General features: G+C 38.9%; 1 non-coding gene across 1 annotated transcript; it reads right to left on the bottom strand.

Annotated features, from left to right (window-relative positions):
* Positions 1 to 13,968: 13,968 nt before the first annotated feature.
* LOC121211998 (small nucleolar RNA R71) lies at positions 13,969 to 14,075 on the bottom strand. Its single transcript, XR_005907211.1, has one exon. It is a non-coding gene; the product is annotated as a small nucleolar RNA R71 (small nucleolar RNA).
* Positions 14,076 to 14,472: the final 397 nt, after the last annotated feature.

Below are 14,472 nucleotides of genomic sequence, written 5' to 3' on the forward strand. Positions count from 1 at the left end.
CCTTAATTAATTCGACCAGTGAATCTGACCTACTTTAAGCTCGGTCCAATATAAGGGCGTTCGAAACTTTCGCCCATATAATGCCTCACAAGGCGCCATTTCAGACTTGTCTGATAACTGTCATTATAGGCGAATTCAACCAACGGTAGATACTTTTCCCAACTACCTTGAAACTCAAGGATGCAACACCATAACATGTCCTCTAATATCTAAATTACTCTCTCTGACTGACCGTCGATTTGCGGATGGAAAGTTGTGCTAAAATTCAACTTTGTTCCCAGAGCCTCTTGTAACTTTTTCCAAAACCTCGAGGTAAATCTCGGGTCTCTGTTTGAAACAATCGATATGGGCACTCCATGTAGTCTCACAATCTAGAAAACATACAAGTCAGCTAATCTCTCAAGGGAGTAATCGGTACGCACTGGTACAAAATGTGCCGACTTTGTTAGCCTATCCATAATAACCCAAACAACATCCTTTTTTTTTCGGGGTTACCAACAAACGTGTCACAAAGTCCATAGTGATCCGATCCCACCTCCACTCGGGGACCATGATAGGCTGAAGTAGACCCGAAGGCACTTGATGTTTAGCCTTTACTTGTTGACATACCAGGCACTTAGACACAAACTCTGAAATATCTCTTTTCATACTCGACCACCAATACATTTTCTTAAGGTCGTTGCACATTTTCACACTGCCCGGGTGGATGGACAAATAGCCACTATGTGCTTCTCTCAGAATGTAACACCCCGTACCCGAGACCGTTGTCGGAGTCGAACACGAGGTATTTACGGACTTATTTCATTTATTTTCACAGTCCATTTTAAAAATTTCCAGACAAGCTGGCTAACTGCGTCACTATTACCTTGAAAATCATATCTTGAGTTCCAAAACTCGAAAACCAGTTTCGTAAATTTTACCTGAAACTAGACTCATATATCCATCTACAAATTTTTTTCTAGAATTTTTGGTCGAGCCAATCAGTACAGTTTATTAGTTAAAGTCTCCCCTGTTTCAGGGTTCGACTGCTCTGACCTTCATGCATTACGAATTATATATCTTCCTGTACAGGGCTTCATTACTTATGCCGTTTGTTTCTAACGAAATTAGACTCAAAAAGGAATCTATACATATATGGCATGACCTCTAATTATCTCTGGTTAATTTATAGTGAATTTCCAAAGTCAGATCAGGGGATCCAGAAATCACTCTGGCCTTGTTCCACGAAAACTTAAATATCTCTTAAAATACGACTCATATGATCGTTTCGTTTCTTCCATATGAAAGTAGATTCATCAAGGTTCGATTACATGCACTAATAGATCCTTATAGATTAACCTATCACATTTCAAAAGTGTCACACATAAGTCCTATTAACTAAATTCACATGCAATTAACTAAATCGAAGCTTAAAACTTTCACACATTCATATTCACTTATTTTAGAAAATAATTATCATATTCAAATAATTTGGTGACTCGGTTTAGCGGTCCCGAAACCGCTTTCTGACTAGGGTCACTTTAGGGCTGTTACAACTCTCCCCCACTTTAAGAAATTTTCGTCCCCGAAAATCTTACCGGTAAATAAGTTTGGGTATCGTTCTTTCATAGAGTTCTCGGGTTCCCAAGTAGCTTCTTCCATCCCTTGTTTGAGCCATAACACTTTTACTAAAGGAACCTTTTTGTTTCGCAACTCTTTCACTTCACGAGCTAGGATACAAATTGGTTCTTCTTCATAACTCATATCGGCTTGAATTTCAACCTCGGAGGGACTTATTATGTGCGAAGGATCAGATCTGTAACGTCGAAGCATCGAAACATGAAAAACATTGTGGATCCTTTCAAGTTCAGGGGGTAAAAGCAACCTATATGCAACTGGACCAACTCGTTCGGAGATTTCATACGGCCCAATGAATCTCGGACTCAATTTTCCCTTACGGCCAAATCTGAGTATCTTTTTCCAAGGTGAAACGTTAAGAAACACATTGTCTCCCACCTAATACTTAATGTCTTTTCGTTTCAAATCCGCGTACGACTTCTGATGATCTGATGCTGCCTTCAGACTTTCACGAATTATTTTTACTTTCTGCTCAGCATCTTTAATCAAATCAACTCCGAAAATTTTACTTTCACCGAGCTCGGTCCAAAACAATGGTGTACGGCATTTTCGACCGTACAAAGCCTCGTAAGGCGCCATCTTAATGCTTGACTGGAAACTGTTGTTGTAAGCGAACTCAATCAAAGGTAGATACCGTTCCCATGAACCACTAAACTCAAGGATGCAGCATCTCAACATATCCTCGAGTATCTGAATTATCCACTCGGATTGACCATCGGTTTGGGGATGAAAAGCGGTGCTAAAATGCAACTTGGTACCCAAAGCTTCTTGCAATTTCTTCCAAAATCGCGAGGTGAATGTCGGATCTCTATCCGACACAATAGAAATGGCTACCCCGTGTAATCTCACAATCTGAGAAACATACAATTCAGCTAGTTTATCCAGTGAATAATCCGTACGTACGGGAATAAAATGAGCCGACTTAGTCAGTCTATCAACAACAACCCAAATCGCATCTTTCTTACTTGTCGACAATGGCAACCCAGACACAAAATCCATCGTAACTTGATCCCATTTCCATTCAGGTATCATGATCGGCTGGAGTAAACCCGTAGGCACTTGATGTTCCGCTTTCACTTGTTGGCATATTAAACACTTCGAAACAAAATCGGAAATGTCTCGTCTCATACCATGCCACCAAAACTGACGTCTCTGATCGTTGTACATTTTCGTGCTCCCCGGGTGAATTGACATTCGGCTACGATGAGCTTCATTCAAAATCATCGAAATAAGTTCTGAATTTCTTGGAACACACAAATGACTTCTGAACCTCAAACAATCGTCGTCATCAATTTGAAACTTTGACTCCCTATCCGAAACACATTCAGCCCGTTTTGCAACCAATTCATCATCGACTTTCTGAGCTTCACGAATTTGATGAATCAACAATGGTCTAGCCTTTAATTTTGCTACTAACACATTGTACATTCATCGCTCGTAACGCAAATAGTGATTTACGACTCAAAGCATCCACAACCACATTAGCCTTTCCCGGGTGATAGTCAATGACAAGCTCATAATCTTTTAACAACTCAAGCCAACGTCTTTGTCGCAGATTCAAGTCTCTTTGAGTCATCAAATATTTGAGACTTTTGTGATCTGAATATACATGGCACTTCTCACCAAATAAGTAATGTCGCCATATTTTCAAAGCGAATACGATGGCAGCCAGTTCGAGATCATGGGTTGGATAATTTTTCTCATGTGGCTTCAGTTGCCTCGACGCATAAGCTACAACTCGACCTTCTTGCATCAATACACAACCCAACCCAAGTAAGGATGCATCACTGTAAATGACGAACTCCTTGCCTGATTCGGGCTGCACTAGTACTGGAGCTTCCGTCAAATGAGTTTTCAATTGATCGAAACTTTTCTGACACTTTTCTGTCCATTCAAACTTAACATCTTTCTGAAGTAGTTTCGTCATTGGTGTAGCTATCATCGAGAAACCTTTTACAAACCGTCGGTAGTAACCGGCAAGTCTCAAAAAGCTCCGAACCTCAGTAATATTTCTCGGAGGCTTCCAGTTAAGTATGGCTGAAATTTTGCTCGGATCAACTCGAATACCCGATGCGGATACCACATGACCCAAGAAGCTCATCTCTCTTAACCAGAACTCACACTTACTGAACTTAGCATATAACTGCTTATCTCGTAAAATCTGCAACACTAATCTCAGGTGCTCAGAATGCTTGGTTTCATCTCTTGAGTAGACCAAGATGTCATCAATAAACACAACTACAAACCGGTCCAGATACTGTCTGAAAACCCGATTCATCAGATCCATAAATACCGCAGGGGCATTAGTGAGCCCAAACGGCATCACTAAGAACTCGTAGTGACCGTATCTCGTTCTAAAAGCTATTTTGGGTATATCCGAATCTCGAATTCGCAACTGATAATAACCCGATCTCAAATCTATCTTTGAAAACACTGAGGCTCCCTTTAGTTGATCAAACAAATCGTCAATGCGCGGTATCGGATATTTATTCTTTATTGTCACCTTATTCAGCTGACGATAGTCGATGCACAACCTCATGGTTCCGTCCTTCTTTTTCACAAACAATACTGGTGCACCCCAAGGTGAGAAACTTGGTCGAGCGAAACCTCTATCCGTCAACTCTTGCAACTGAGCTTTCAATTCCTTTAATTCTGTTGGTGCCATATGATACGGAGCTATCGAAATCGGTGTAGTCCCAGGTACAAGCTCAATACCAAACTCTACCTCCCGAACAGGTGGTAAACCCTGTAATTCTTTGGGAAAAACATCCGGGTATTCACAAACCACTGGCACAGATTCAGGCTTCTTTTCTAACTCTTTGTCATCAAGTACATACGCAAGGTATGCTTCACACCCCTTTCTTACATATTTCTGAGCCAACATCGATGATATTACAGCTGGCAACCTATTCAAGTCAGTAGACTCAACTCGGATTACCTCGTTATTTACACACCTTAAATCGATGGTTTTTCTTTTGCAATTTACAATTGCATCATGTACGGTCAACCAATCCATACCGAGGATAACATCAAATTCGTCAAACAGTAAAATCATCAAATCGGCCGGAAAACAGGAACCTCGGATTACTAGGGGACATTTCTTGCACACTTTGTCGACAAGCACGTAACGACCCAAAGGATTTGACACCCGAATTACAAACTCAGTAGACTCAACAGGTAGAGTCTTACTGGATGCTAAGGTTTCACATATATAAGAATGAGTAGAATCAGGGTCAATCAAAGCAATCACATTAGTATCAAAGAGAGTAAAAGTACTGGTAATAACATCTGGCGAGGAAGCATCCTCGTGTGTGCGTATAGCGTAAGCTCTAGCAGGAGCACAAACCTCAGATCTGGTTGTAGCATCTCTAGATCCTCTCTGACCGCCACTAGCATTGCTCGTATTTCTAGATGGTCTACCCCGAGCAGTAGTAGCACCAGGTTTCCTACTTTGATTTACGTTCTATTCAGACAATCTCGGGCAATCTTTAATAAAGTGGTCAGCTGATCCGCACTTGTAACAGGAGCGGTCATGGAATCTACAACTCCCCGAATGCCATTTACCACAATACTGACACTCGTTCTGTCTCGACGATCATTTCCAACATTGGCGACCGAAGTGACTCGTGCACTCACAGGGGGTAGATCGCGATCTCGTCTAGAAAAACCCGAAATGTCTCTAGACCGGCCTAAGTCATCTCTAAATTTCTTCGATGACTGTTGGAAGGGCTTCCCCAAGACCTCTTACGAAACTCCTTTGCTCCCACCTCAGCTTTCCTTTTCTCCATACTGAGCTCCTCGGCTTTGCAAGCTCGCTCGACAAGTACCACAAATTCTCGGATTTCCAAAATGCCAACATACAACTTTATATCATCATTCAGCCCATCCTCGAAACGTTTACACATCACAGCTTCTGAAGAAATACATTCTCAAGCGTACCGGCTAAGCCTTACAAACTTTCGTTCATAGTCGGTAACCGACATGGAACCTTGTTTAAGTTCAAGAAATTCCTTCCGTTTTTGATCCATAAATCTCTGACTGATATACTTTTTTCGAAACTCGGTTTGGAAAAACTCCCAAGTTACTTGCTCTCTGGGCACAACAAAAGTCAACGTATTCCACCAATAGTAGGCAGAATCACGTAGCTAGGAGATATTACACTTTAGGCACTCATCGGGTGTGCAAGATAGCTCATCGAGTACCCGAACAGTGTTGTCCAACCAAAATTCAGCTTGCTCGGCATCATCGCTGTCCGTAGCTTTAAATTCAGTAGCCCCGTCTTTTCGGATTCTGTCAACTGGGGGCTTATTTGACCTTATTTGGTCAGTTGCCGGAGGTATTGTAGGTGCGGGGGTGGTATTAGTCGGGAATGGAGGTTGTGGAACAGCCGTATTAGTTCGAATGTATTGGTTGAACCAATCATTCATCACGCTATAAAAAGCTTGTCTAGCTTCATCGTTCGGATTACTAACAATAGGTTGAGAGTCCGCCAGCGCTGTCCCTTGCGCGGGAGCAGGCGCTACACTCTCAAGATCATCAGCTACCGCTCGGTTGGGATCGGGATCCATTACTATAAATAAACACATTTTCAATTGTCAGAAATCACCACACTATCAAATAATCGCAGAATGGCATGTATAGCTAGACCCAAACGTATTACGGTAGTCCTAGAATCGACTAAACCGTAGGTCTGATACCAATAAAATTGTAACACCCCGTACCCGAGACCGTTGCCGGATTCGAACACGAGGTATTTACGGACTTATTTCATTTATTTTCACAGTCCATTTTAAAAATTTCCAGGCAAGCTGGCTAATTGCGTCACTGTTACCTTGAACATCATATCTTGAGTTCCAAAACTCGAAAACCAGTTTCGTAATTTTACCTGAAACTAGACTCATATATCCATCTACAAATTTTTTTCTAGAATTTTGGTCGAGCCAATGAGTACAGTTTATTAGTTAAAGTCTCCCCTGTTTCAGGGTTTGACTGCTCTAACCTTCATGCATTACGACTTATATATCTTCCTGTACAGGGATTCATTACTTATGCCGTTTGTTTCTAACGAAACTAGACTCAAAAAGGAATCTATACATATATGGCATGACCTCTAATTATCTCTGGTTAATTTATAGTGAATTTTCAAAGTCAGATCAGGGGATCCAGAAATCGCTCTGGCCCTGTTCCACGAAAACTTAAATATCTCTTAAAATACGACTCATATGATCGTTTCGTTTCTTCCATATGAAAGTAGATTCATCAAGGTTCGATTACATGCACTAATAGATCCTTATAGATTAACCTATCACATTTCAAAAGTGTCACACATAAGTCATATTAACTAAATTCACATGCAATTAACTAAATCGAAGCTTAAAACTTTCACACATTCATATTCACATATTTTAGAAAATAATTATCATATTCAAATAATTTGGTGACTCGGTTTAGTAGTCTCGAAACCGCTTTCCGACTAGGGTCACTTTAGGGCTGTTACACAGAATCTTTTGGATAAGCTCATTGTCCTTGGGTACACAAACTCTATCTTTGAACATTAAACATCCATCGGCACCAATACGAAAATCTGATTCAATTCCCGACTCACACTGAGTTCTCTTGGCTTACAATTTTTTATCACCTTTTTGAGCTTCTCGAATCTCTTGAAGAAACATTGGTCTAGCTCTCATCTCCGTTAGAATTGTACCTTCATCAGAAAATGTCATATTGACTTTCATTACTCTCGGTGCAAATAACGATTTTATACTTAAAGCGTCGGCGACTACATTCGCCTTTCCCAGATGGTAGTCAATAATCAATTCATAGTCCTATATTAGCTCTAACCACCGTCATTGTCGTAAATTCAATTCCTTTTGAGTCATCAAGTACTTTAAGCTCTTATGTTCGATGAACACCCGACACTTCTCCCCATACAAATGGTGTCTCCAAATTTTCAGTGCAAACACGATGGCGGCCAACTCTAAATCATGCATCGGGTAGTTTTTCTGATGTAGCTTCAGTTGTCTTGGCACCCTAAACCATTTAAGGAGGCGCTGGTAAATACTACAAACTCCATGCCCGACTCCAGTTGCAGTAACACTAGGGCTTCGGTCAACAAAGCCTTTAATTTCTTGAAACTCTGCTGGCACTTTTCTGTCCATTCAAATTTGACATCCTTTTGTAGTAGTCTCGTCACCGGCGTAGATATCATAGAGAATCCGTTTACAAACCGTCTATATTACCTGGCTGATACGTGATATTCATGATAGGTTTTAAATATTTATAATGAATCATTCTCGAAACAAACTATTATCACGATAAAGGCAAGTGTACCTATCGAACAGTAGTATAGCTTTAGCATGACCGAATTGTCAAACCCAAAGGAACTAAAAGTACTAGTAATGACTATCTTTTTATTATCTAGCCTAAGAATAATGGGGTTTGTTTTAACTAACTAATGAACTAAACTAAGAATTCACAGAAAATAGAATTGAGGAATTACTTTTGGAAAAAAGATTGAATTAAGACAATACCTAAGGAAAAATCCACCTAGACTTCACTTGTTATTTCAGTCTTAATCGGACGAATCATTCATTTGACTTGATCCGTAGAAATCCCTAAGTTATATTATTATCCCTCTCGAGACTAACAACGTCTAAACCTAGCTTGAATAATTGAAATCTCTTTCTAATTAACTTCCTAGGGTTGCATTAACTCGATCTATGGATCCCCTTATTAGGTTTCAACCTAATCCGGCAAAATTTTGTCACCCTATCTCTAGGCGTGCAATCAACTCCGCTTAATTATGACAAATGTACTCTTAGACAGGGTCTATTCCTCCTCTGAATAAGAGCTTAACTTGAATCAATATCTTGGAATATCAAAACAAGAATTAAGAGCACATAATTACGAACAAGTTAAATATTTATCATACAATTTAAATAATAATAACAAGATCTGTCTTAGGTTTCATTCCCCTTAGGAATTTAGGGGTTTTAGTTCATAACTAAAAAGGTAAACATCTCAGAAGAATAATGAATACAAAACATAAAGAAAAAACCAAAACTCCTGAAGGGAAATTGAGGGGAGATCTTCAGTCTTGATGATGAATCCGGCTTCTGAGATGGATCAATCGGCTTTCCTTGAGTAGCTCCCTGTTTCCTCTTCTGTGGCCCCACTTTTCCTCCTCCTCTAGGGTGTATTTATAGGCTTTAGAATGCCTAAGAACCCTCAAAATTGGCCTTTTCTGAGTTAGACTCAATTTGGGTTCGACAGGGACACGCCCGTGTGCGATTACTTTAAGCCGTGGTCAAGCCTGTTAAATAGGCACGGACGTGTGGTCCAACCGTGTGACTCGTGCTTTGATTTTTCCAAATTGACACGGCCGTGTGGTCTGCCCGTGTGAGGAGGTCCAGGCCGTGTTGATTTCATACGTTGGCCCATTTTCTTCATTTTTGGCCCGTTTCTCGTTCCTTTCACACTCCTATGCTCATCTAAGTATAAAATATGAAATTAAGGCATTAGAAGCATCGAAGTCACCAATTTTAAGGAAAAGTCATCCATAAAATGTGCTAAGTATGGGATAGAAATATGTATAAATTACAGTTTATCACCCCTACACTTAAGCATTTGCTTGTCCTCAAGCAAAATCCTCAACTCATAATCAAAATAAATTCTTCTCAACTTATAATTTCTATCGATAATATCTCAAAATAATCCATAGGTAATTATACATTGAAAATTCAACTGAAAGAACATCAAAGTTTCAAACATTCCAAGTTGAGCATTTTATCATGAAAACATAGGTGTCTCCCCTCATCTAAGTAATTACCTTTGATTCAAAATATAACAGAGTTTCACATCCTCACTAAAGATTCACTCAAATCACTCGAGGTGTTTAAGGACAATGAATGAAGTACTCAATAGTCAATAATGAAAAGTCATTACCATAGGCTTGCATGAAAATTAAATCTCCACTACTATAAATTGAGATGAAACATCAATCAAAAGGTCTTTAGAGGGTTGTAACGTGGCTTTGGTTAGAGGGTGTGGTCATAAACTGAAAGAAAGGGTTAGAATCGAGATTAATAGAAAAATTGCTTAACTAGAAAAAGTAATTAAACATCAATTGCGTACAATAGAGCTTTTTCTCAGAATATGGAATTTAACTTCTTTAGCTTAGAAGATCACTACTACTAATATGTATACATGTTTTTTTTTTAAGAACAAGTTAGCTACATAGAAGAGCAAAACATAGATAAGGAATTAGTTCAAATCAAATCTCGACAAAAATAGGGATCAAATTAGGGGATTTCAACAATAATAAGTTATGGGTTAATATTGAGGGTAAATCAATAAATGGGTTGTTAGGCTTAAGGGGGCTCACTAAGGGTTAATTGTGAAGGTAGGCTTTTCTAGAGTGAGTGGGTTAAACCTAAGTGCCTTTATCATTTTGACATATCAAATTAAATGGTGTGGTCTTGACATGCATAATCAAGCAAGTTCTAGAATAACAATTCAGTACTGACGCACTCATAATGAAAGTGAGCATGGAAGAAATAATAGATGCTCTAAAGGCTCAAGATCTCGCAAAAATTATGGCTTTTTGATGTTTAAACTTGTGAATTCCAACTCAAGGTAATACCTAAACTTGGGGAAACAACCTAAAAGATTTTAATTCTTCAAAAATCAACTTATCATGCTTGATTCCCTAATGTCTTGAAGTTTAAACAATCAATGCATAAATGCCTATGTTTTAATTCAAGATATATCAATAAATATTATAGACTAATTAGAATTCATTCTAATAATGATATGAAAAGATCGCATGAGAATAAAACAAAATTCAGGAATTTTTCTGATATAAAAGACCCCCCACACTTAAGATGTACATTGCCCTCAATGTACAAAGATAGATATAATGAAAAAGATAGATTCATAATCATAAGATAGGGAGAGAAGTGAAACTTCCTGAATGATGAATGAATTTCCTTGAACTAGAGTTTTGGAGAATAATCGGCGTGAGGGTGGAGGAGGATACTCCGGTGGTGATAGAGGTTCATTAGTCCATAAGTCCTGCGCCAAAAGAATATTATATCTGGTGGTAGCTATGGTCGTGGTTGAGCAGGACATGGTAGTCGTGGAGAACCTTTCCCGGTGGAGTTTTTAGTTCCTATACGAGTATGAGCTTTGGAGCTCTTTCTGACTGTGATCAAATCAGGAACTCTTTAAGAGGTATACTAGAGCATAATTACTTGTAATGAAATAACCGAAGAATAAAAATTGAAAAAACTCAGGATGAAATAGTATTAAAAGGAAATAAAAATAAAATAAAAAAATAATTTCAAAATATAGAGATAAAAATAAAGTAAAATAAATAATAGGTGTTTATAGAGAAATTAGGGTACACGGCCGTGGGGCACGCCCGTGTGCTCTAAGCTTAGCCCGTGCGTTTCGTACTTTTCGAAATTAGGCGCATTGGTGTACACGGCCATATTGCACAGCCGTTTTGATCTCTGTTCGCTTCTCCCACACTTGTGTAGGCAGGTGCACGTCCGTGTTAAATTGATAGGTTTACCCATGGTTTCAAAACATGGGCGTGTTGCACACCCGTGTTATTTTGGCAGTTTCGCCCACGGCCATGTCGCACGGCCGTGGCTACTTATTGCTTCTCGTGTTGAGGAAGAAATTTTTGCCCTGTTTTCACACGGCCGTATCGCACAGTCGTGTTGCAGCCCATGGTATGTGGACGACCTACGACACGCCCGTGTGCCTGGCCGTGTGGTTTTGAAAAGCCTGTGCTCAATGATTTGGTTAGTATGTTAGATTTTAAAAACTAAAATTTAAAGAAAGTAATATTGTTAGTGCTCGGGTTTCCTCCAGAGAAGCGCTTATTTAAAGTCTAAGCTAGACTTTACAATGTGAGTATACTTAAGGAGATTCATCGAGTCGTAGCTCCTCCCTGTCATCTTTAAATTTCTCACCGTTGTAAGGTTTGAGGCGATGTCCATTTACTTTGAAAGTACCTTGTGATGGGTGACTTATTTCTACGGTGCCGTATGGGAAAACTGTTTTGACTACGAATGGACCCGACCATCGTGATTTAAGCTTCCTAGGGAACAATTTGAGTCTCGAGTTATATAATAGTACAAGATCTCCAACTTCAAATTGTTTATTTTGTTTTAACCGAGCATCGTGGCGTCATTTCATTGCTTCCTTGTATAGTCTTGAATTTTCATATGCATAGGTTCGCCATTCGTCTAACTCGTTTAACTGCATCAACCTGTTTTCACCAACAAGTTTAGGGTCAAAGTTTAGAAATTTTATAGCTGATAAACCGTAATTTATACATTTTTTACCCCATGTTTAACGCATTTTATGGATAATTTCCCATTAAAATTGGTGAATTTGATGCTCCTAATGCTTTAATTTCATGTTTTATACCTAGGAGAGCATAAGAGAGCAAAAGGAATGAGAAACGGGCCAAAATTGGTGAAAATAGGCCAAAGTACGAAATCAACATGGCTTGGAGCTCCACACATGGACAGACCACACAGCCGTGTCAATTTGGCAGGCTCGAGCACGGCTGAAGTAATCGCACACGGGCGTGTCCCTACCGAGCCCAAGTTGAGTCCAATTCGGAAAAGGCTATTTTTGAGGGCTTTTAGGCATTCCAAAGCCTATAAATACATCCTAGAGGAGGAAGAAACACGGACACACAAAACAGGGGCAAGGAATTACCCCAAGAAAGTCGATTGATCCTTCTTAGAAGCCGAATGCATCATCAAGACTGAAGATCCTTCCTCAATTTCCCTTCAGGAGTTTTGGGTTTTCTTTATGTTTTGTATTCTTTATTATTCTAAGATGTTTTCTTGTTTAGTTATGAACTAAAACCCCTAAATACTTAAGGGGAATGAAACCTAAGATGAATCTTGTTATTATTTTCTGAATCGTATGATAAATATTTAACTTGTTCTTAATTATGTGTTCTTAATTCTTGTTTTGATATCCCAGGATACTGATTCAAGATAAGCTCTTATTCAGAGGAGGAATAGACCCTGTTTAAGAGTACATTTGTCATAATTAAGCGGAGTTGATTGTGGGCCTAGACATAGGGTGACAAGATTTTAACGGATTAGGGTGAAACCTAATAAGGGGATCCATAGATCGAGTTAATGCAACCCTAGAGTGTTAATTAGAGAAAAGTCTCGGTTATTCAATCTAGGGATTAGACGTTATTAGTCTTGAATAGGGATAATAACATAACTTAGGGATCTCTACGGAACAAGTTAAAGGAATAAATCATCCGATTCGGAGCCAGAATAACAAGTACAGTCTAGGTGGATTTTTCCTTAGGTATTGCCTTCATTCAATCGATTTTCCTAAAAGAAATTTCCCAATTCTATTCTCTGTGAGTTCTTAGTTTAGATAATTAGTTAGTTAAAACAAAAACCTCTTTATTCTTAGGCTAGATAATAAAAAGACAGTCATTACTAGTACTTTTAGTTCCTTTGGGTTCGACAATCTGGTCTTGCTAAAACTATACTACTGTTCAAAAGGTACACTTGCCTACATCACGATAATAGTCAGTTTCAAGAACGAGTAATTATAAATATTTAAAACCTATCACCAAATCACGCGATCAAGTTTTTGGCGCCGTTTCTGGGGAACTAAGATATTAGGAAGACTCAATTTTTATTACTTTAGCCATTTATTTTTCTTGCAATTTAATTTATTATTATTATTTATTAATTTACTTTTTCTTTCTCTTGGCAGGTTTTTATAGCTTATGACTAGAAGAAACTCGTCAGGACCACTACTTTTTGACGAAGAAATCGATCGCACAGTACGCAAAAACCAAAGAGAAATAAGGTGAAGCTTAAGATACACAGAGAACGAGTAAGAAGTCGATACTCAAACCCCAATCGAAGAGATGGCTGAAAACCAAGACAATCAACTACCTCCTACAATTGCGGGTAATCAAAATCCCACTCCAGGCACTATGTATGATTATGCTAAACCTTCTTTAACAGGAACTGAATCTAGCATAGTTAGACCTGCTGTAGCTGCAAATACTTTTGAACTGACACCTAACACAATTCAAATGATACAACAGTTTGTTCAGTTTGATGGTTTGCAGGATGAAGATCCCAACGCTCACTTAGCAAACTTTCTAGAATTTTGCGATACATTTAAAATCAATGGTGTTTCTAATGATGCCATATGTCTTCGGTTGTTTCCCTTTTCATTGAGGAATAAAGCTAGTTGAACTCGTTACCACGAGGTTCAATTACTACTTGGGAACAAATAACCGAAAAATTTTTACTCAAATACTTTCCACTAGCTAAAATAGCTAAATTACGCAATGATATCTCTTCATTTGTGCAGATGGACTTAGAAACACTTTATGATGCATGGGAGAGATACAAAGACTTACTGAGAAGGTGCCCTCACCATGGGTTACCGCTTTGGCTTCAAGTTCAAACATTCCATAATGGCCTGAATCCTTCGACTCGACAAATGGTTGACACAGCTGCTGGCGGAACCATCAATAATAAAACACCTGAAGATGCCTATGAGTTTATAGAGGAGATGTCACTGAATAACTATCAGTGGTAAGTCATGAGACTAAGCTAACTAAAGCAACAAGCGTTTATAATGTTAATTTGGTTACTATGCTGTCAAACTAGGTAGAACTTCTAAATAAAAAGATTGATGGTTTTCTTAGTTCTTCACAGGTTTACCCGTAATGCAGTGCCAAGCAAGTGGAGGTGGACCAAACCATTCGAAATACCAGCCTTATGGCCACAACATGGATAATGAGCAATTAAATTACATGGGTAATAATCCTCGACCTCA

The sequence above is a fragment of the Gossypium hirsutum genome, chromosome A12, assembly GCF_007990345.1.
Source record: "Gossypium hirsutum isolate 1008001.06 chromosome A12, Gossypium_hirsutum_v2.1, whole genome shotgun sequence".
NCBI classification, from domain to species: domain Eukaryota; kingdom Viridiplantae; phylum Streptophyta; class Magnoliopsida; order Malvales; family Malvaceae; genus Gossypium; species Gossypium hirsutum.